Below are 21,641 nucleotides of genomic sequence, written 5' to 3' on the forward strand. Positions count from 1 at the left end.
TGTCGATGTCTGCCAGTAGGAGCGCCGCCCACTCCCCAGTCGCCCCCATCGCACCCACCGCTACCTGTGCACGTCTGATGTTGTGCCTTGTCGCTCTGCCCGGCATAAATCCCGCCTGATCCGGGTGGACCAGATCTGCTACATATGGGAGAAGACGATTCGCCAACGCCTTAGCCAATAATTTGGCTTCAAAATTAATGAGAGAAATCGGGCGATACGACTCTTGTCTGTCGGGGGGCCTGCTCGGTTTCTGGAACACCACAATCTCAGCCTGACGCCAGTCTACCGGCAAGCAACCACCCTCCCGAGCTGCTTCCAAAGCCTGCCGATAGTGCGGTCCCAGCTGCAAATGAAATTTCTTGTAAAATTCACTGGGAAAGCCACTTGGTCCAGGCGCCTTACCCGTGTTAAGTTGTCCTAGCGCGTCGCCCAGTTCCTCCGCCGACAGGGGAAGGTCTAGAGCTGTCCTGGCCTCATCCGATATCACCCGGGGGGGGAGGTCAGCTATAAATTTGTCAATTGCCTCCGGTGGGAGACAATCTCGCGAACCGTATTGTACCCTATAATAGTCGGCAAAACTCGCCGCAAGCGCAGCAGGGTCCGTCATGGCAATCCCCTCCCCGTCCGTAAGGCCCGGCAGAGCGATCGGCTGCAGAGTTTGCTGACACAACCGGTGGAGCATAGTGCATGATTTGTCGCCCCATTGGTACACCCTACTCCGCGTGGCCAGCCAGGCTTGTCGAGCCTCGTCTAGTAGGATCGAAGCATATGATCGCTGTGCCTGGAGGAGTAGCCTGAGCGCCACATCGCCTGTATCTCCACTACACTGCCCCTCCATAGCTCTCACCTTAGCCGCAGCTGCCACAGTGGCCTCCTGGCGCTTCCGACGGGCGGCAGCACACCAGGCGATGTCTACGCCCCGCAGCGTGGGTTTCATGGCCTCCCAGACCGTCACGCTGTCCATGCCTTGTGTCAAATTCTCCCGCCAATACTGGGCTATTGCTCCGCGCATGTGTGTCGTATATTCTGTCCGTTGGAGATGCCACGAAGACATCCGCCAACGGAACGGCTGATGTGGTTTACGTAGTGCAATCCGTACTGCGACCGGGGAGTGGTCCGACAGTCCTCGAGGTTGAATCACGGCCTGCTTCACCCTATCGAGGAAGGCCCCGGGTACAAACACACAGTCCAACCGGGAGAAGGAGCTATGCACTGCTGACACATACGTGTACTCACGCGTCCTGGCATGCAGATGTCGCCATGCGTCCACCCAACCCAACCCATCAATCATCGCTTTCAGACGTGTAGGGGTAGGCGCCACCGCGGCCACCTGCAGTCTCTGCCTGTCCAGACCCACATCCACCACATCATTCCAGTCACCCCCTATCACAGCCAGGTAGTCCGGGATTTCGGCCCACAATTCAAACAGGCGCTCCGCCAGAGACCATTGCAGGGGAGGGGGAGCATACACACTGCCGAACACCACAGGTTCTACACCAATCATGCCCTTGACAAACACAAACTGACCCTGGGGATCAAGCCAATGGCGTTCGTGAGTATAAGACAGTCGTCGATGAATGAGGACAGCTACCCCTCTCGACCCCCTGGTAAAGCCTGCATGGAACACCTGGGCATAGCCAAAACGTTGTAAACTCAGTACTTTCGTTCCTAACATATGCGTTTCCTGCAACAACATGACATCCGCCGAGTCTCTCTTACCCCAGCGCAGTACTGCTCCTCGTTTAATCTTGTCCAGCATTCCCCTGACATTCCAACTAAGAATTCTCATGGAGCCACTAACAGGCGCCGCCTCCGGGGAATCACCCATAGTCTCGGTGGGAGAGCATCTGGAAACCCTCGGACCTAGCCCAAGCACCTTGCAGTACAGAAATCACAGCAGCAAAAATCACGTGCATCCCTACCCAACTACCCCGCACCCCCCCCTCCCCGTTCACCAACACAACATCCCAAACTACCAAACCCCCGCCTATCCCCCCTCCCCCACCCCTATACCTCATGGAACAGTGAAGTACCTGTCGCGGCATAAAGAGCCTCGGGCCCAAAACAGAGCGCCCAAAGCCCCCCAAGCCAATGGATCCCCCTACACTCCCCAACTAACAGTACCTCCCCTTAGGGCCCCCCTCGAACATGAGAGGAATAGGCCGCCCATGGGTCAGTACCCCGAACCCCATTAATCACATGTGACCCACCACTTAAGCGCAGCGGGACAGAACTACAACAGACATTACGCCCCTCCTGTGTCCAGCCATGGCCTAGACCACACCATACCATGCGCCAGCCCATCAATCAGTAGTGTTACCCCTACGGTCACCAGCAAAGGCCAGAGACGAATGTCACTTAGGAGACAAGAGGGGGGCTCCACGGCCCTCAGGTCCCAGTCCCAGACTGAGCAGTGTCCGACTGTGCACCATCCAGCAGGTCACCCCCGGATTGGGAGCGTCGCCGTGACCTAGACTTCCTGGGTCTCCTGCTCCTGTTGGAAGATTCGCCCCTCTCTTGCGACGACCCACGCGATGCTCCGGAGTTCAGGCCCGGCTGGGCATTCGGTCGGATCCTGACTGTCTCATCCGTCCAGCTAAACACCGCCTCCGGGTGTCGAAAAAGTGGGTCTTGGAATGAAACACAACACGCAGACGAGCTGGGTACAACAGTGAATATTGAATTTTCAGTCCACGTAACTTGGCTTTCGCATCTTGGAAGGATCGGCGCTGCTGCTGCACCAGCTTGGTATAATCCGGGAAAATCATAATCCTGTGACCCTCGAACAACAAGTCCTCCTTTGCTCTCGCTTCTCGAAGAATAACATCCCTGTCATGAAAGTTGAGGATTTTGGCGATGACTGGACGTGGTCGCTCTCCTGCCGGCGGTTTCTGCGCCAGGGCCCTATGGGCGCGCTCCACTACAAAGCAGCGCGACAAGACGTCCGGGGGAAGCCAACTCTCCAACCAGCGTGTCAAGAATACATCCATGGACCCCTTCTCACAATCCTCCGGAAAGCCCACAAAGCGCAGATTATTTCTTCGCGCCCTCCCTTCCGCATCCTCGACACGGAGCGCTAGCCCCTTTTGGATCCTGGCCATGTCCTCCACTTTCTTTTTCAGAGCCACCACATCATCCTCCACCCCTGTAATCCGAGTTTCGGTTTCCGTGATGCGGGCCACAGCATTGCGGAGATCTTGACGCAGCAGCATGACATCGGCGCCAACCGCCCCAATTTTGGCATCAAGCATGTCTCTGGACTGCGTAATGGCGGCCATCAGGGCCGCATTATCAGGGCCTGTGTTCTGGCCACCTCCGGAGGCCCCAGATCCTCCGCCGGGCCCTGTGAATTTATCGATCGGCCCCTGCTTGGTGGACCCAGTGCCGCCCCCACCTCTCGTCATGTTCAGTGGCAAGGAAGAGGGCCTCACTGCCCTTGCGGTGGGATGTTTGTGGATGTCTGACGCTTGTGCATGTCTGACGCTTGTGCATGTCTGATGCTTGTGCATGTCTGACGCTTGTGCATGTCTGATGTCTGATGTTTGTGGATGTCTGACGCTTGTGCATGTCTGACGCTTGTGCATGTCTGACGCTTGTGCATGTCTGATGTCTGATGTTTGTGGATGTCTGATGTTTGTGGATGTCTGACGCTTGTGCATGTCTGATGCTTGTGCATGTCTGATGCTTGTGCATGTCTGATGTCTCATGTTTGTGGATGTCTGACGTTTGTGCATGTCTGATGTCTGACGCTTGTGCATGTCTGATGCTTGTGCATGTCTGATGTCTAACAAACAGCATGTTACTTCAAAGGCAACATCAGAAAAACGAAAAATAATGAAAAGCCAGCTTCATAAATAATGAGCATGTTAATTACGAGTCAGCTTGCAAATAATAATTTAAAGCCTGCTTTGAAAATAATGCTAACAGCGAGCATGTTATTCAAAAGCCAGATTTACAGATAATGGTCACAGCAAGCGTGTTCATTCAAAGCCAGCCTCGGGAAAACGAAACTAATGAAAAGCGAAACTGACACTGCATATACAGCAAGCAGCACGCTCCCGAGGTGAAATCTGACAATGAACAGGCGCGCGACTGACTGCTGTCCACATTCCCAAAAACGGGTCACAATAGTTGTCGAAGCACTGCAATCAATGCTTACGCGTTGAATGCAGGTCGTGCTTCGACCTAAAAAGCGATCTACAAATCAACTGACTGACTGATTGATTGAACGACAAAACTGATAAAGCTGGGATGGAAATCTATTAAACCACTTTTCTTATTAAATAACTTACAAAAAGCATCACTTAGAGTGTTACACATGAAGCTTGTAATGTCACACAAAGACTGAATTGTTACATACATGCATATAGAAAATATTGAAGCTAAGCTGATAAGGATTTTACTTCTCGCCATGCTATGGATATATGACCATTAAACCAGGCTATGTACAGACATGCTTTTGAAACACTCTGACCGTGCTGTAAGATAAAGGGTCGGTTGACATGAAAGGGCAGGGACCTGTGTGGACTGCATGAGTGTGAGGTGATGCTGCCGCTCAGCCATCGCCTACTAGACCTCTGTTATTCCCCATTCCTCCATATCATACTGGCAATGATGGTGTGTGACGTGAGAAGGGACACCCCCAGCCCGGCGGAACCTATCGCTCCTATCAAAGGTGGGTAATTACATGTGCTGCATATTCTTTGCTCACCCTTGGGAAGCTTGGCGCTGAGCAGTTAGGCTTAATTCAGAGACAATGTGTAAAGCAAAGGCACAGCAGCCACTCGCGATAAATACACTGAGCGTCACAAAAGAGACTTCACATAGGATGTATGCAGAAACATTTGTATTCAACACACAATCTTTATAACATGAAAATCAGGGACTTAGGGCATAAAACACATTTGGTAATATTACTAGCAGTACTACACCCACTCGTATGGATATGATATCAAATTCTAATTTAACCCCTCTTCCCCATATTGGAAGTACCCTAATGCGGTGTGACACGCTGCCCACCCCAGGACTACCCTGGCAATCCTGATAAAATAGTCCCACACTGTTATATGGTACACTCCAGGTCACAACAATATGTTAATACATGAAACAAGAACACTTTTTAGCAGCACGGAGGGTGGAGCCAAGCAGGTAAACCCATTGTCAGATAAACTGTGCTTTTGGCACTGAATCAACGCATAACGCGGTACCACAGGCCAGTGTCATGTATCACAAATCACAAACGGTTTGCATACTATCACTACAATTCGCACACACTCACTCTGCATCGCTACGCGGTGCGACAGGTATCCAGCACATTCCGTAAACAACGCTCTCACACTCATACGCACTCAGCACCCTAATGCGGTGCCACTGGTACCCAGCAGGTCAATGGATAACACTCTGTAGACTCTGTGGCCCCAACCTCCCTTCACCCTCTAGTTGATCCAGATTGTTCTATACCCCTGGATGGTAAATAGGCAACCCGCCTCCCAGTGCTAAGCTGCACGCGGCCCATGTCTATTAGTCTGGGTCCTCGGAAAGCAGGTGGGAATATGGTGCAAATTTTAATTAAGAAGTAGAAATAAACAAGGGGATTTTATCAGCCACTCTGGATGTTCACCCAAGGGTCTGAAAACACAATGGAGTCACGTAAGCTCTTGACCCGCTTCTGAACTGTCTCAGAAGCGTTCCTTCAACCCAGTTAATCGCTCTCACTACTATCAGATGCAAAGATGTCTTCCTAAAGGGCCAGGTGTGCTAAGAGGGCTATTGGTCCGCCACAATGAGTGTCAAAAAGGAAACAACCGATGAATGGGGAGTGACATTGGGGAGACTCTCAATAGGATGAGGTACCATAACAGATATATGGTGATCAGGGTCATGCCAAGCAATCCTGGCACATCGTGTGGTGCGCGTTGGTATAAGTTGCACCAGACACTTCAGCTCTCAAACACGATGAGTTGCAATTCCATGCCTCTCTGAATATGAGGCACTATGACAGGAGCACGTTGATGTGGACTGAACCTAGCAATTCCGGTCACATACAAAAAAGAACTGCAAATTCCGTACGTCCCTGAAAAGATGATCAGGTTGCATCAGACAAGTCAAGTCACACACACAGGCGCAGGTTCAGCAGACCCACAAGAAAGAATGCAGCACTACAACCAGTACATCCCCCATCTCCGAGGGTTGCCCCCTGTGAATCCGACACCGCACGCAATGAGCATGCAGTTGGTGTGTCTCACGAAAGTGATGCGGCACGATTGACACAGAGGTTCACCTTCGATTCCATAACGAGGGAATCAGCTCACCAACAAGACTCATATGAGTGTCAGGGTTACTGGGATTCAGGAACCACATGCCTTGGAAGCGGGCAATATTTTTGGTCTCCGACAATCCTGTCTCCAGGCACAAGGATAAGTTCCATGCTCACACCACGCTATCCATTGGGATTTAGTGGCTGATGTGGGCACTTGAGAGGGCAGCGCTCTCCAGATGTAAGGTAGATGGTGTATGTCCTTCACAGGAAATATTTGATGCCCCTGAGAACCCCGAGAGAAAAGGAGGCTCATCAATGGACACTTGGAGAGGACATTTCAGGGTGCCACACTTCAGCGGGTCTCAGCCCAGGCCAGCCACTATTCATAATGGGCACACTGTCCACTTCAATGGCAGTAATCCTCCATGTGCACAACAGAATCCTCTGAAAATGTGCACCGACTAGCATATCAGGCCTTTTTGTTGAAGGATGTCACCCATAGTTATGCTATTGTGTGCCTCTGAAGTTAGGGAGTGGTGCAGGGTTTCCCCTTTGAGCCACAGATGACTCCCCTTAATTGTACGTCTGCCTACCATGGAATGTAGATTCTAATATCTAGAGGTGTCATGATCTCACCCCTAAAGGACAAGTGTTCAAACGTTGTTCTCCTATCTATTCCATTTGAACCTCGAATGACAGAGGTCTGTCATTCCCATTGTATGCTCATGGTTTATGGCTGTTGCTGGGAAATGTCCAGATGTTCTCTATCAACCCCTGGTGTCCACTGGAGCCTGGCACTATGGCACACGAGACTCTGAGAGCATGGAACTGCCCGTATTCTAAAAGTGGCATTGTTAAGTGGGTTATACCAACATCACCTTTACCACTGGAAAGAGTTTGGCGCAGCGAATCTAACGATGGGAAACATCATGAGGCTGCTTCACTGCAATCCACTATTGCAGCTTAAAGCAATGTCACCTGCTTCCGATTGTTAACCTATGGGAAGAACAAGCATCATAGGTAGTGAAAACACACACAGGTGTTCCCATGCTACCTGGGCGCATGTGCGATACTGCGCACACTTACCTGCAATTGCTGGTCACACACATAGTCCCCAGCACCAGAGGTGCAACTGCGCCCACACCTATATGCAACAACGGGCTAGACATGGGTTTAATTAACATGGGGGGTCAGGGCGCACACTTAGCCTGTGATGGCATGCTGCACATGCGGTCACTGGCACCATAGGTTCGGGTGCACACACAGTTGCATGTACTGGCAGGCTGCTCAGGAGTTTCATCATTATAGATGCCAGTGTGCACACAATGGTCTGCAATGGCAGGCCGGGCACATGGGCTTACTCAGGCCCAAGTTGTATTAGGAGTAAGGGTGCTCACACTGTCCTGCACAGACAGGTAGGTCACGTGGGCTTACCCAAGCCCCAACACCTTAGGTGCGAGAGCACACACTACCCTTCCCAGGCATGCCAGACACAGGTTGACCCTTACAGGTGCGATAGCGCACACCTGGCCTACTACTGTGGACAGGGCACCTCTCCACTATCATCATAGGGGCAAGCGCACGATTACAGGCCTGTAATGGCAGACTGAGCAGAGTGTGATAACAACAGATATGCAGGTAGGCAGTTACCGACTGGGCATTGGCAGACCAGGCACCTATCCAAAATGCCATAGATGCCTGGGCGCCACCTCGAGCCTGCAACAGCAGGCTGGACACATATATGAAACAGCTCGAGGGCCGGTTGCATACCAGTTCTTGTAATGGTAAGTTGGGCGCATAGTGAACGTTACACAGGAGCAAGTGCACACTCCTAGGTCTGCATTGGCAGACCGGCCCATGTTCCTGAACATCATGTCAACGCCTTTTCCTAGCCTGTTAGGAAGGCGCACGCAATTCCCCACTGCCCCAATGGTGAGGACCTTGCTCGGAAGCCCCACAAGAGAATCAGCAACACCCCAGAAGTATCTTCATAAGAAGAGCTGACCTCCAATGCAGGGGAAGCTTCTCGTGAGGGGTTCCTCACTACCTGGGAAGGGAACGTCCATATGTACCCATCTAGCTTTGAGCCAACCGCCCCCCCCTGCGCCCCATAAGTGTGTATTGATCAATCACAAGCATAATTTCCCATCCATTTTGTGCATTTAGGCCATGGGTACTCGCAAACATTTTCCCCAAGGGACGCAATCTTCGGTCTGTGATGTGACCGAGGTCCGAATTAATGCCAGCAGGAGGGTGATCTGTGGGACCTGGCTGGGGGGGGGGCGGGATTGGCGCGAAAGGTGCCTGGTAAGGTGGGTATAGGGGAAGCAAAGCATATGCATGTACTGTCTTAATTGCGAAATATGAAACCAGAAAACCTGGGATTAATCCCAGCTTCTCCACTTTATCAGATTGTGTGATCTTAGGCAATTGTTTTGTTTCACTTTCCCTCCTTTCTAGTATTATCACATATAAGAGTACTTTGAAATACCTCACTTCAGGATGGCACTGTACCAAACCTTTTCCTGTGTTTAATTTAATCAAATATAATGTTATTCATGTACAATAGGAGGCCACCCTAAGAGTGCGGATAACAACTGACTTACCTCTTAGTACAATATTGGCATTGTTGTCAGTGTGGGGGAAGAATGTATGTTTCTAAAATCATATTTGAATACTAGAACTTAAAAAAATACTTCTCAATACACTTATGTATTCTGATATACTTAGATGAAATCATTCTGCTTGTCAATCAAATAAAATGTTGAACTTTTGAACAAACCTTATTATGTTTTTACCCTTTTGCTGCAAAATGACTTTGAAAATGATGGTGCTCCTAAAGTTAAATTGTGCAGGACAACCTCGTTTTCTCCTTTAACTTCAATTAAACAGCAAATAAAGGCTTGCCTGTTTATTTAACATTGATTCAATGTTAGTGCTGAGTCAAATGAACAGCAGCTCAGTGCTGCTGTTGATCAGGGGGCCGCATGAGCATCACTGGACTTAACCTCAGCTTATGTATCTCAGAATACATCCACCCACCTCAGAATATGGGTCCTAAAACCAACATGGGTGGACTAATTGTCATGTGTAGGGCACAATGCCAAGTAGAGTGATATTAATGGAAATAATGTCACTGAGTTATCACAATCGACTTACCTTATAGTTAAGGCTGGGCAACAATGGTTGCCATAATTAGATTCCTGATATGGATTTATTTTGGCTGTCTTCCGTCTGATATTCTCCCAGATTCTAAAGAATTAACGGGGAAATATATTCTCTATCATTGTATTTTATCTCCCTCTTTCCTCTTCTAAAACGTCATCACGTATGAATCAGAATGCGTCTCCTTGGCCAGAAGAATGTCAGGCAGCCAATAAACACCTTTGAACTGGAGAGTGGCAGCGCCTGGGCGGGACTGTAGCTGAGCACGCGCAACGCCATAGCCAATAAACACCTTTGCAACGGGAGAGTGGCAGCGCTTGGGCGGGACCACGATGCGCCTGGCTGTTCAGCGGCACGTGGGCGGAAGTTCGCTCGAGCCAGGGCTCGCACGACGCCGAAGCCAATGACGCCATTGTTTCTGGAAAGTGGCACCGCTTGGGTGGTGCATCAAAGGCAAATCAACCAATCTGCGGGCGGCCCACTTGGCGCAACGTGCGAGGGCTCTTCGTGTAGCCAATAAACACCATTGTTACTGGTGAGTGGCACCGCTTGGGTAGGGCAGCAAAGGTTAATCAGCCAATCAACAGGTAATCAGCTTGGCACTGCAGCCAATAATCACCAGCGTTATTAGAGAGTCGCAGCACATTGGGCGAGGGTGTGCCGTGGGTCGCGGCTCCCTCACAAGTGTCGCAGCAGAGGAGCTTCAGTCGGTCCCTTACCCTGGGTCCTGCCTCGGGGCGGCCTGTCTCCTTCCCTTGGTGCCGGCCCCTGCCTCGGGACGGCCTGTCTCCTTCCTTTGTCCACGTAAAAGCGTCCGACTTCTCTGTCGGGTAGTAGAAATTTGAATTTTTTTATGAAAAATGATTGACATGTTAGTAGTTAACAGTTGCTACCCGGCCAGGATTTATTTTATCGCCTCAGCTGTTGTGTAAAAATCTTAACAGACTGTTAAAATCAAGAGAGTCCGGTGCTTTCTCCGTTTATGAGATAAAGTTGAGGCGGCAAATGCGTGAAACAATCATTACAAGTGCGTTTTGGGGCTGTTTGAGGCGGCCGGATACACTTTCCAAGCTGAAGAGCGACGAATTCCGACTGCTTCAGTCTCACCTGAAGAGGTGAGCACACGGGTGCTTGTTTTCATGTAAATATAATGATCAGAGACACGATATTCAATCATAGCGATTTTCAATGATTCAGTGTTATTGATTTGAGGACTGAATCATCCATCAGTGTTAACCCATCAATCTGAAATAGCAGTATCATGTCTATTGAATTAGATATATACTTATATGTAACAACTGAAACACGTTTATTTATTTGTTTGAATGAATGATATTTTTGAAGTTCATACATGATCTGAGACCTATGATAAATTAGCTTCTTGTTTATTATTTCTATAGACCCCTGAGGAAGGGTCCATTAAGTGACCTGAAATGCATTGGGTGATAATTCATGTGAAGTGTACATAATGATTTGAACAAATGAAGATTTCATGAAAATAAAGATTAAACATATTATAAAGAGATTTTAGGGTCATTTGGGAAGGTTTTTGAAGTATTGATAAGGAACCCAGGAGTTACCTGTAAGAAGTGCGCACATTCCACAGGGAAGGACATTCCTAACCAGATCAGTTTCAACGCTTCCTATAGTACCATAACATGTGTTTGTGATTGGTTCAGCATTTCTTGATTTGTAAATACGTATGTGCCAACAGACCCAACTCAGGCAAGACATTCCTGATTTTTACAGCCCCAAAAACATTTCTTTTGGTTCTGTTTATTATTATTTTTAGAATTCTTTTGTGTGTGAATATATATATATATTTTTTCTACAAAGCAGTCCGGCTTCTATCCAAGATAGAGGTATGTATGTTAAGTCAACTGTCCTACCATGTGTACCATATCTTGTTGTATTATTGTAGGCAGCTGACTGATTTCTCAGCTGTTGCAGATATGGCTATCCCAAGTGTCCACTCTGCAATTGTAGGTGAGGGGTGCTGGTCCTATCAGGTGTTGAGCAATGTCATGTTTTGCTTCTGTAGTCCGATGGCAACTAACTGGTGAATTATTTTAGCTCTTGCCTAAAATTGCCTCCATTTGAAAATAGTTTGGTGGAGGGGGGGCATTTTGTATGACTTATTATTCAAAATATCCCTCTTTCCTGCTTCCAGGTGTTGTCTGAATGCTATTATACGGCTCTGTTTGTGTATGAAGGGAGTCAACTGCTAAACTAGTGAGATGTTCTCCATAAACTTCATAGTGATTACTCTGAAAGCTTGCGTCAACTTTCCAAAATGTTTTCTCTCCATTAATTTGTATAAGGGATACCCTCCAAAAACCTTTTGATCTTGCTGCCTTTCAAGACTAAAAAGGTTGAGCGATGAGACTTAAAGAAAGAGTGACTACCTTACTCCGGGTCATAATGGGCACCTTAGTCTTGAACTTTTTCCCTCCAAATTATTGATTTCAGGCATGATAGTCTAATTAGTTCAATCTAATCAAAACACGTCTACAGTTGTGAGAATGCAGGAGTCTTCCACACACAATTCCAGGACTGGAAGCTCTCGGAAATGACCTGGAGAAAGGTGGTCACCCTACATATAGAGCAGATACTAATGTATTCCTTTTAAAAAACTGCTGTGTTTAATGAAGCTCAGACACCTACAAATTAACCACCCCACAAGCTCAACCACACCCCCCTCTTACTCAGATGCTCATCAATGCGGGATCACACACTGAACACACCGTAGCAGTTTGTGACCTGCTACATGAAGACTCCCCTAATTTACTGTTTCCCCATGAACGCCACAACTTCATTGGACATTGCCTCCTTGATCCCCTACCCACTGGCTCTAAGATTAGCAGAAAGGATAGGAAACACATACCCGGTGGAGGAGTATTATCAAATATAAGGACCGCCTGAGCTGTTCCACCACCTCCAACTTCGTGGCAGACCTCTCCTTAATACTGTTTATCATGGCCAAGTTCTCCCTGCATGGCACTAATCTACAGACCTCCAGGGCCCAGTATCAACTTTTCTAACATAACTGGGGGGTGGGGGTGCTATTATGAAGTATGTTATCAACGAAAAAGTTCTCCAAAGTTGGTCCTGAAGGGCTAGATCCATGCCAGATTTTTAAGGGAACTACATTTATCTTAATGGGGATATACTTAATGTCTGGCATGCATCCTGCTCTACAGGACCGACTTTAGAGAACCCTGATCAACACTTACATTCTCCTTGGAGACTCCAGCTTCCACCTCGATGCCCTCAACAACCCTAACCCAACTGAGCAATCGAGACCTCATGCAGCAGATCTCCTAACCCACACATGCTGCCAATCACCTCCTGGACCCCTTCTTCTCATTCCTGAGCAACATCACTATAGACAAGCCCATGCCCTTACCTGGATAGACCACACACTCGTCCACTTCAGCATTCTTGCTTACAATCGCCAAACCACAACTGCCACTGAACCAGCAAGCAGAAACTGTGAAAGAATCGGAGAGCCAATGGGCTCCCCATCCTCTCCTCAAGCCAGCCCCAAACATGTCAACCACTCGACAAATGCATTAAAAAAATGTCAAAATTGGATGCCTTACTGTGCCAACACCATGGTATCCTTCAAACGAAATGCCTCGAAGATTTAGACCGCAATGCAGCTGAGATGTGGAAAACCTTAGACTGTCCAAGCACCACTGCAAACAACTGGCTCACAGATGGCGAACCACTCTAAACACAATAAACAAATTAATGTTACTCTAAAAATGTGCAAATAGTTTGGTGGACACAGTGTTTGGGATAAACCGTGAACGGTGCATGAGAAGCATGCGAAGAAGTGAACTAACAGCGAGTGAGCATTGATTTAAAATGATACAGAACATGAATACACAAAAAGATAATGTATCCGGATCATGTAGAGTGTTAAGAGCAGCAAATCTGCTGATACCTATTGACGGCTTTTCAACCTATGTAACTTTAGGTCATCATCAGACTGAAATTGCACAAATTGAATAAAATGCTGTCAGAAGGATAGAGAGAAAGCAAGATCTTAGCCATCACAGACCTGATTGACGTGTGTACGCAAAGGAATCTTTGCCATAGACCAAGGCTGCACCTCCCACCGGCCCGCCATCACAAGCAACACCACACCCTCTTATCTCTGACACTAAGACTTCACTTTTGAACCACACATGGTGAGCTGCCGAAGAGTTCCCACACCTTCACCCAGTAAGCGTGCAAAGAACCTTGAAGTATTCCTAGATAGCAAGGTCGACATTACCCACCAAATCAGCTCAGTCTGAAACTGAAAACTATTGAAGAAGGTCTTCAAATGGCTAACTGACCAGACCAGAAAAATGGTCATCAGAGCCCTCATCACCAGCACACTGGAAAGAGGAAACACATTATACACCGGAATAACCAGTCCGCTTACCGGAAGACTACACATCATCCAAAACTCAGCCTCAAGACTCGTACCTAATCTCCCCTGGATACATTCAAGGCTCTCCACCATCTAGGCCTCGTCTACTTCAAACGCTGCCTCAACCTCCATCAGCCACACAGGCACCTATGCTCCACCGAACTCTTACTATCTCATGTCCCATAAAAATAAAATTTACTGATTCGGGGCTAAGGCCTTGTACGCTGCTCTTAAAGCAGGGAAAAACCACACCCTAAAAATAAGAGACCTGTTGGTTCACCAGTCCGGTCCGGTGAAACTGACCCCTGCATGCCTCCACCTCGAGGGTTCTCTCAGCAAAAGGACCAACACTGGAAACAGCCCCTTTCCTGAGAGCTCGAACCCTCTTGTCAGTGGCATTGGACTGCATAAAGCAGCAATGTTGACACAACTACTTTCTCCATGGCGGTCTACCGTGCATCACACCTGTGGCCTGACTGCTGCCGGTAACCACTACCCCCGACCCTCTGAACTTCTGATCCAGGTACAACCCCGACTGCCTGCTATATCTGAGTCTTGGGGCCCCAAAAGACTGCTCTGACCATCCAAGGGACCTTGGTCATTCAAAACTCCTTGGCGTAGTCCACATTTCAGCGACCGCAGTGGTAACTGAGTTGGCGGTCCCTCGCTTCTAAGAATCCACACCATCCTCCAGCAACAGCGACCTCTGGATCGGCGATATTCCGAATCCATTGGCATCCAGTGTCTTGCTGCGGGCGACCATGATGATAACTGTGTTGGCGGCTGACTTAATTCCATTACGGTTATACACGTCCATTGCTTTCCCTGCTGACCGCACTGGTAAATATTTGACGGTATTGACCGCTGAGCGCCTAGATACTGAAAGTACTGCATACTATGGACTGCACTGCATTTATTTTGTTCACCACATGTATACAGAGTATTTATTAGAATATTGAAACTAAGAAATACATTTACAATTTGGAGACTTGCATCTAAAAACATATATAAAGATTCTTGGTATGGTTATACAGAATTGGTTTCGCATTTATTCTTGACATGTATTTTACAGAAAACTGGCAAGATGCTCATACAGACCTCTGAAAACTGACTTTTCTGGTAAATTCGTTCATTTTGCTCTCCACATTTGTGCTTCATTTTATATCCAATTATACAAAGCGAACAGGGAGAACCTGGCTTGTCAGTTTGTGCTGGACTGTTCCCATGAAGCGTAAGGTCAAGACTGATTTGTATATGGCTGGGTCCAAACTAGGGTGGCCTGGTGCGCAAAAGAACAGTGAATTTCACACATCTTTTGACTGGGGGTGAATGTTTGATATATTCAACTCTGTTCATAATTTGTATTGCGCTGCATTTCTCTTAATATCCATGTTGTATTTAGAAAGAAGGATTAGCTGCAATAGAAAGGAGCGAGTTCAGAAATTTAAAGAAGGGATTGCAATTTTTATGAGTGATTGCCATGGTGTGAAGATTCATGGGTGGAATATGAGTTCTTGCTTCATAAAATTGTAGAACAATGACCAGCAGTATTGCACCGCAACTGCATCAGCAAGCCTGGCTGAGGCATCACCATCATACTTAAGGAATCCATCAAATGCACCACCACAAATGATATCACCGCTGCCATGCAATACCTCAACTTCGGACTCCAAACAGACGGGAAAACCACAATCGGGGTCCCCCTCACCTTCCATCCTAAAGGACTAAGTCCAGCCTTCTGCAACTTCATCACCGACTTCATCCACCCCCCCCCCCCCCGCCATAAACTGTCACTACATTTTCCTTGGCGACCTCAACTTCCTTCTCGATGACCACAGTGACATCAACTCCTCCAACCTCCGCGACAGCGTGAACAAAATCGGCCTCGCCCAACTCGTTCATAACCCTGCGCACACTGCAGACTACACACACCAGACCCCATCTTCAACTCCATCAACCGCTTTGGGTTCTCACCAGCTCATGGACTTCAGACTCCAGTATGCCCACCGGTGCAAAGTCTCAAAGGACACATGGATCCACGCCCTCAACACCACCCACCCCGTCTCCTCCAACAGCCAAGACCAGAACATCAAACTTCAACAATTGTATCACCAACTGTGCCAGCAGCGTAGCTCTCATCGGCCACAACACCCACATAAGGTACACCAAACATGCTAACTGATACACTGAAGACCTCAGAAACACTAAACAACTGATAAGGAGATGGAGCACCAGCAAGGACACGACAGCAAGACTGCCCTCAAGACTGCTCTCAACCTCTACCATAGAGACATTTGAAAAATGCCCTAGCCTCACGCATCAAATCAAACTCCAGTAACCGCAAAGAACTCTTTAACATTGTCAAATAATTCTCTAATTCCTCAGCTGCAACAAACAACGTTACCCCCTCACAGGAACTTTATGATAAACTTTCAAACTTCTTTCCTGACAAGATTGGTAACATCTGGAAACACTTCAAACCCCAGCCAAAGGCCTCCAACTTCTTCAGGCAGCACCACAACCCCGCTACCATCACAGACATCCGACTAACTGAATAGAGCCAGCTCGCTTCTCATTACACCGCCTGAACTCGGTCAACATGAACTTGTTAATCATGAACTCTGGTGCCCCAACAGACCAATGCCATCATTGCGTCTTCAACCTTGGCGAAACCAGAATCTGCCAGGTACGTGCCACCTTGTTCAACCCCTCAATTGCCATGGCCACTTTCCCTGAGAACTGGAAATGGGCTGAAGTCCATGGCTTACCATCGGTAGACCCCAGTGAACTCTATAACTACTCACCGATATCGCCCTGCTCGTGTTCCTAGCCAGTCTTAGAAAAAGCCATCAACCAACTCTTCTCCTATCTGGAACGGAGCCACCTATTAGACTCATCTCATACTGGATTTCTCTGCAACCACAGCAGAGACAGCCCTTATTACAGCTACAGACTGCATCCAAGCCCTACAAGGCAGGAGAGAGATTGCAGCTCTGATCGCACTAGACCTGCAACCTTCAATATGGTCTCCCACCACAGACTCATCCCAAGGCTCAATAACATCGGCATCCAAAGAACCGCTCTCAAATGGATCGTCTTTTTCCTCACCAGGAGTATGCAAAAAGCCTGCCCCCCCCTTCCACCTCCGAACCCAAGAAAATCAGCTGGGGAGTACCCCAACACCCACGGACTCAACATCATAGCTTACCCCGACGAGACACACTTCATCCTCCCCTTCTCCGAAGACCCCTCCAATACAAAGACCAACTTCCAGAACTGCATGACAGACGTCACCAAGTGGATAAAGGGCAACTCCCTGAAACTCATCTTGGACAAGACAGAGGTACTGATATTTTGGATCAAAAGCTCCCCATGGGATGCATCATGGTAGACTCCAGCACTCTGATCTACTCCTACCCCCACTGACCATGCTAGGAACCTAAGCATCATTCTGGACAACAAGCTAACCATGACAACATAGGCCAACTCAGTCTCCTCCTCCTTTTTTTTATTTCCGCTTGATTCGTAAGATATTCAAACGGCTACCCTTAAGCTCAAGACACACCATCACCCAGGCCCTCATATCCAGCCAATTGGACTACGGTAATGCTCTATATGCAGGGATCATAGCTCACCTCCTCTGACTACAACAGAGCATACAGAATGCCGCAGCCTTATTCGTCCTGCGTCTCCCTAGACTAACCATCACCCCCTGCCTTGGGGAACTCCACTGGCTCCCTATACAGAAAAGATGCCTGTAGTCCAATCACCTGACCCATGCATACAAGCCCCTACACAACTGTGGACTAGACACTGCCTAAACTTCCCATCAGCCCACCACACACCTTTGCTCTGCATCTTTCTCTAACTCTGATCCTGCATCTGACCTAGCAGATGCAGACGCCACTTGTGGGCTATTCGCCCGTGAGGGTCTCAAGGTGCTGAGAGGGTGTTCAGCAGATCTGAGTAGCCGTAGAGCCAGGACTTGGATCTTCCTGAAAGTGTTCAGGGAGGGGGCGTGTCTGATGTCCGCCGTGAGCTCGTTCTAGGTCTTGGTTGCAATTTGGGCGAAGTATCTTCCTCCTGCTCTGGCTCTGTGGATGCGCAGAATTTCAGCCAGTGCAAGGTTGGACGATCTGAGGTTTCTTTTGGGTACACGGAAGTTGATTCTGTTATTGAGGTATTCGGATACGGTGTTGTGCAGGCATTTGTAGGCATGGGTGAGGATTTTGAAGGTGACTCTGCTCCACGGGGAACCAGTGGAGCCTTCGTAGTTGTTGGCTGATGTGTTCTTGCTGGAGGATGCCGATGCCGAGACGTCTGGAATTTGCGAACTAGGGACTTGTTTATGCTGACAGAGCGCCTTTCCATAGTCCAGTCTGCTGGTGATGAGTGCGTTGGTGACTGTTTTCCTTGACTCGGGGAGAGGGGGGGGGGGGGAAGGGGGAAGAGGGGAAGGGGAGGGGGAGGGCGGGGTGGATACATTTGAACGTCTTGCGGATGGTGCTGAAGCAGCAGGAGGTGACGGCGAGGACCTGTCTGTTCATGGTGAGGGATGAGTTGAGTACGATGCCGAGATTTTTGTCTTGGTCTGCGGGGTCGGCGGGCTTCCGAGGGCAGTTGGCCACGAGGTGTGAGCCCATGCTGAGGGGGTGGTTCAAACGACGAGGACTTCTGTTTTGTCGGCGTTGAGTTTTAGGCAGCTGTTGGTCATCCAGAGTGCAACGTCCTGCATCCCTTTCTGGAAGTTGAGTCTGCCGGTGGTGGGGTCTTTGGTGAGGGAGAGGATGAGTTTGGTGTTGTCAGCGTACGATTATATAATGTTGGGGGGCGGGCCAGCTGTGGCTTCTGGTGGATGGTCTGTGGAGTTGTCGTAGAGGTTTTTGATCTTGAGGTGGAAGTAGGTTCCAAGCCAAGGTCTTCAGAGTTCCGAAAGTCCCTGAAGACCTCTCTAATCAACTGGATCCTGCCAGTGCTTGGATACTCTCACGGGGGACAAGTAGCACTCTACAAATCGTTTGATTGGTTTCTTTGAACTATAATCAGTTGCACAGCCAGTTTAGTGCTGGGACGCCTGGTTGCCGGCGCAGCCATGCGCTATACAAGTATTCTAATCTAATCTGCTATAAAACTGGTCATTCTTTGATGGCTTTATTGGGTGTTTGCAAGTTTAAAGAGTGGTCTGAGGGAAATGTATTCATTTATCTCCATCTTGCGTACAGTTGTGGGAAATAATAGTTACTAGATTGGGGTATTCCTGCTGCCTCATTGGTTGTTTTCTTCAAGTTTTATAGCAGCATCCTCTTATCAAATGCTGTAAAGCAATCTATTTCTAATACTCGAAAATGCTGCTGGGGTAGATGTAGTCTAGCTCTGTGGATTCAAGGTTTTTGTTAGAAATTAGGACTCACTGGTGGTGCTTAGTCACAAAGCTATTTTGGATCACGTAAAGTAGTATTACTGCAGTACTTTTTCATGTACCCTTATATGCCCTTTTGGATCGGCCCCAGCACATCTAAAATGGGAACACATGCTTATAAATAGTACAAATATTAATATTGTTCCCTCATTGCTTGTTTACTTATGGGGAGTTGGGCTTTTCAGGGCCACTTTATAAAGGCATGTAAAAGCTTTGGAGGAGGAGGAGTAGTAGTAGTTGCCATACTTGCAGATGCTCTTGTTAATTGTCCTTCTAGTATTCCTGTCTAAATTTTTTTGATGCGAGTTAAATAAAAAATGCCTCGCAAACCTCCAAGTATTACAACAATATTTTTCAATCCTTTACACCATGCCTAATTAGCATTGCAATTCCAAACATCCTGGCATTTGTTGGCTGTTCTCACTTTAATTTCTTTGTATTTACTTACATTTTTGAAAACTTCATGACATCCATCAATCGTTACCAGTAAAGTAATATCAATTGTCCTCAACATTTCATTAAATGTCCAACAGTGTTGCTCAGACTGCATACTTGGCAGAAGGGTAGGCGTTAAGTTGGCTAAGATAGAGTGTGGCTATATTTTGGTCTTTTTGACAGGAGCAAGGGATGGAGACAACCCAGAGTTTGGGGCGTTTTTATTCTCCAGGCGTTGTCTAAGAATGATTTTTGGCACTGGGCTTTCTTGGCCTAGTTACTTATGGGTATGTAGAGAAAAGTGGTTCACCCAAATCTCATTCCAAAACTTTATGTATTAAAACCTGTCTAATTACTATAAACAATTTAATACACAAGAAGCAATACATGTTGCTCTTGTTTCTCAAGAAACAAGCTCATGTGGTAATTGAGATTAAGCCTCTTGAAGCTGGAGATTTGGATCAATTATTGATGTTGTGCTTACATCTCAAAATATTGAGAAGCCGTAGTCCTGATTGAACAGGATGGCAGAAACCTGGTTACTCAAGGGGGTATTGTACCTTTTCTGTATGTTAGGCCCAGATCCTTGTACTGGGGTGAATGTATGACATTGTTCTACATTCTGTCCATCAACTGTGTTTTTTGCAATTTTCACCCCGAGTGTGCTGGGTATGCTCAGACGTGAGTCCCAGGCCTCCACACCACTGGAGTCAAGCTATCCAGGCTGATGAAGGCTGATAGCCAGAAACCGGTCCTTGGATGCTTGATTCCGGTCTGGGAAAGACATGGCTTGGTAGTTCGGACTGGACTGTTCCCATGAGGCATAGGGTCAGAGCTGATTTGCATATAGCCAGTGTCTAACCCAGGGTGGTGTGGAGTGCAAAAAAACGATGGATTTAGGCCCAGATCTTTGTACTGGGGTGAATGTATGACATTGTAATACATTCTGTCCATCAACTGTGTTTTTTGCAATTTTCACCCTGGGGAAAAATGTTGGCATCTTAGTAGTCAGATATGCCCGAGATGCAGTGTAGTTCACGGTATACATTAAAGAGTGCAGAGATAAAGATGGAGTTTTGGAGGACAGTTTATTCAGAGCACTCTGCGGGTCCTTTTTACTTTACATACTCTACACAGGTATTTTATATCTCGGGAATGACAATTGTGGTATTTGGCTAAAAGTTAACAAATTACTTGGAACACAAATTAGTTATGTTCTAGTGCCCAAATTGACTAGTATTGGAGCTAGAATAGTCAATCTGCTCAGGTACCGGGTAAAGGTGGAGGTGAATTTTGGGCTGATCGCGGCAGCAAAAAAAAAGATATATTAACATAATTCGGGTAAAACTTGGTACTAAATGCAGAAATCTACCATTCTTCGTTTTAGGAAACAGATTAATACATCTCTTTAAAGAGCTATACTCTACAATATATCAAACAGTCTTCCCATCACGGAACCCAGCAGCCTTGATTCTTTCTAATTATATCTTTGCTAAGTTTATGCTTTGTAAATGCCCAACACACACCTACACTAATACTGCCCTGATGTCATTTGTGGGGTGTCAGCAGTGGTCCTCACAGTGGAGAACCATTTTTAGGTCTAGCTACAGCATGCATGCGCTGCTAGAAGACCTGACTTTTTTCCAGCCTGCTACTTCCCATTGGTTGACTCCACTGTCGTTCTTCCTTGCCACCTTCTAATTTATTGGCTTTGCCGGAACGTCACTTCCCTTCAAGGGTGATTGCCACCAGTAAAGTACAGTTTCTCTGTGGTTTGCTTCTTCAGCTGTTGTGTTGAACTATATTCTTTTAATTCTTTACTGTCTCCCATCGCCGCCGCCGCCGCTTGTCAATGCTGGCTCTTGGGTGCGCTTCTGTGTAATTGTTCCGCTGCTCGTCAGTGCTTCCTCTTGTGATTCACACGCAGATGCCAGTAAGCA

General features: G+C 47.6%; 1 protein-coding gene and 1 long non-coding RNA gene across 5 annotated transcripts in view; one reads left to right on the top strand and one right to left on the bottom strand.

Moving 5' to 3' along the window:
- LOC144821570 (uncharacterized) overlaps positions 1 to 9,942 on the bottom strand; it is a 245,697-nt gene extending 235,755 nt beyond the window's left edge. The window contains exon 1 of the long non-coding RNA XR_013608381.1: positions 9,419 to 9,942. This is a non-coding gene — a long non-coding RNA (uncharacterized LOC144821570). The remainder of the gene's footprint in view (positions 1 to 9,418) is intronic.
- Positions 9,943 to 10,095: 153 nt separating this feature from the next.
- Positions 10,096 to 21,641, top strand: part of LOC144821568 (E3 ubiquitin-protein ligase TRIM39-like) — a 1,056,022-nt gene continuing 1,044,476 nt past the window's right edge. For 3 of the 4 annotated variants that reach the window (XM_078678756.1, XM_078678763.1, XM_078678760.1), the window contains exon 1: positions 10,274 to 10,539. The gene's annotated coding sequence lies outside the window, so the exon portion shown is untranslated. The other variant, XM_078678759.1, reaches the window with a different exon arrangement.

Source organism: Lissotriton helveticus, chromosome 2_2, assembly GCF_964261635.1.
Source record: "Lissotriton helveticus chromosome 2_2, aLisHel1.1, whole genome shotgun sequence".
NCBI classification, from domain to species: domain Eukaryota; kingdom Metazoa; phylum Chordata; class Amphibia; order Caudata; family Salamandridae; genus Lissotriton; species Lissotriton helveticus.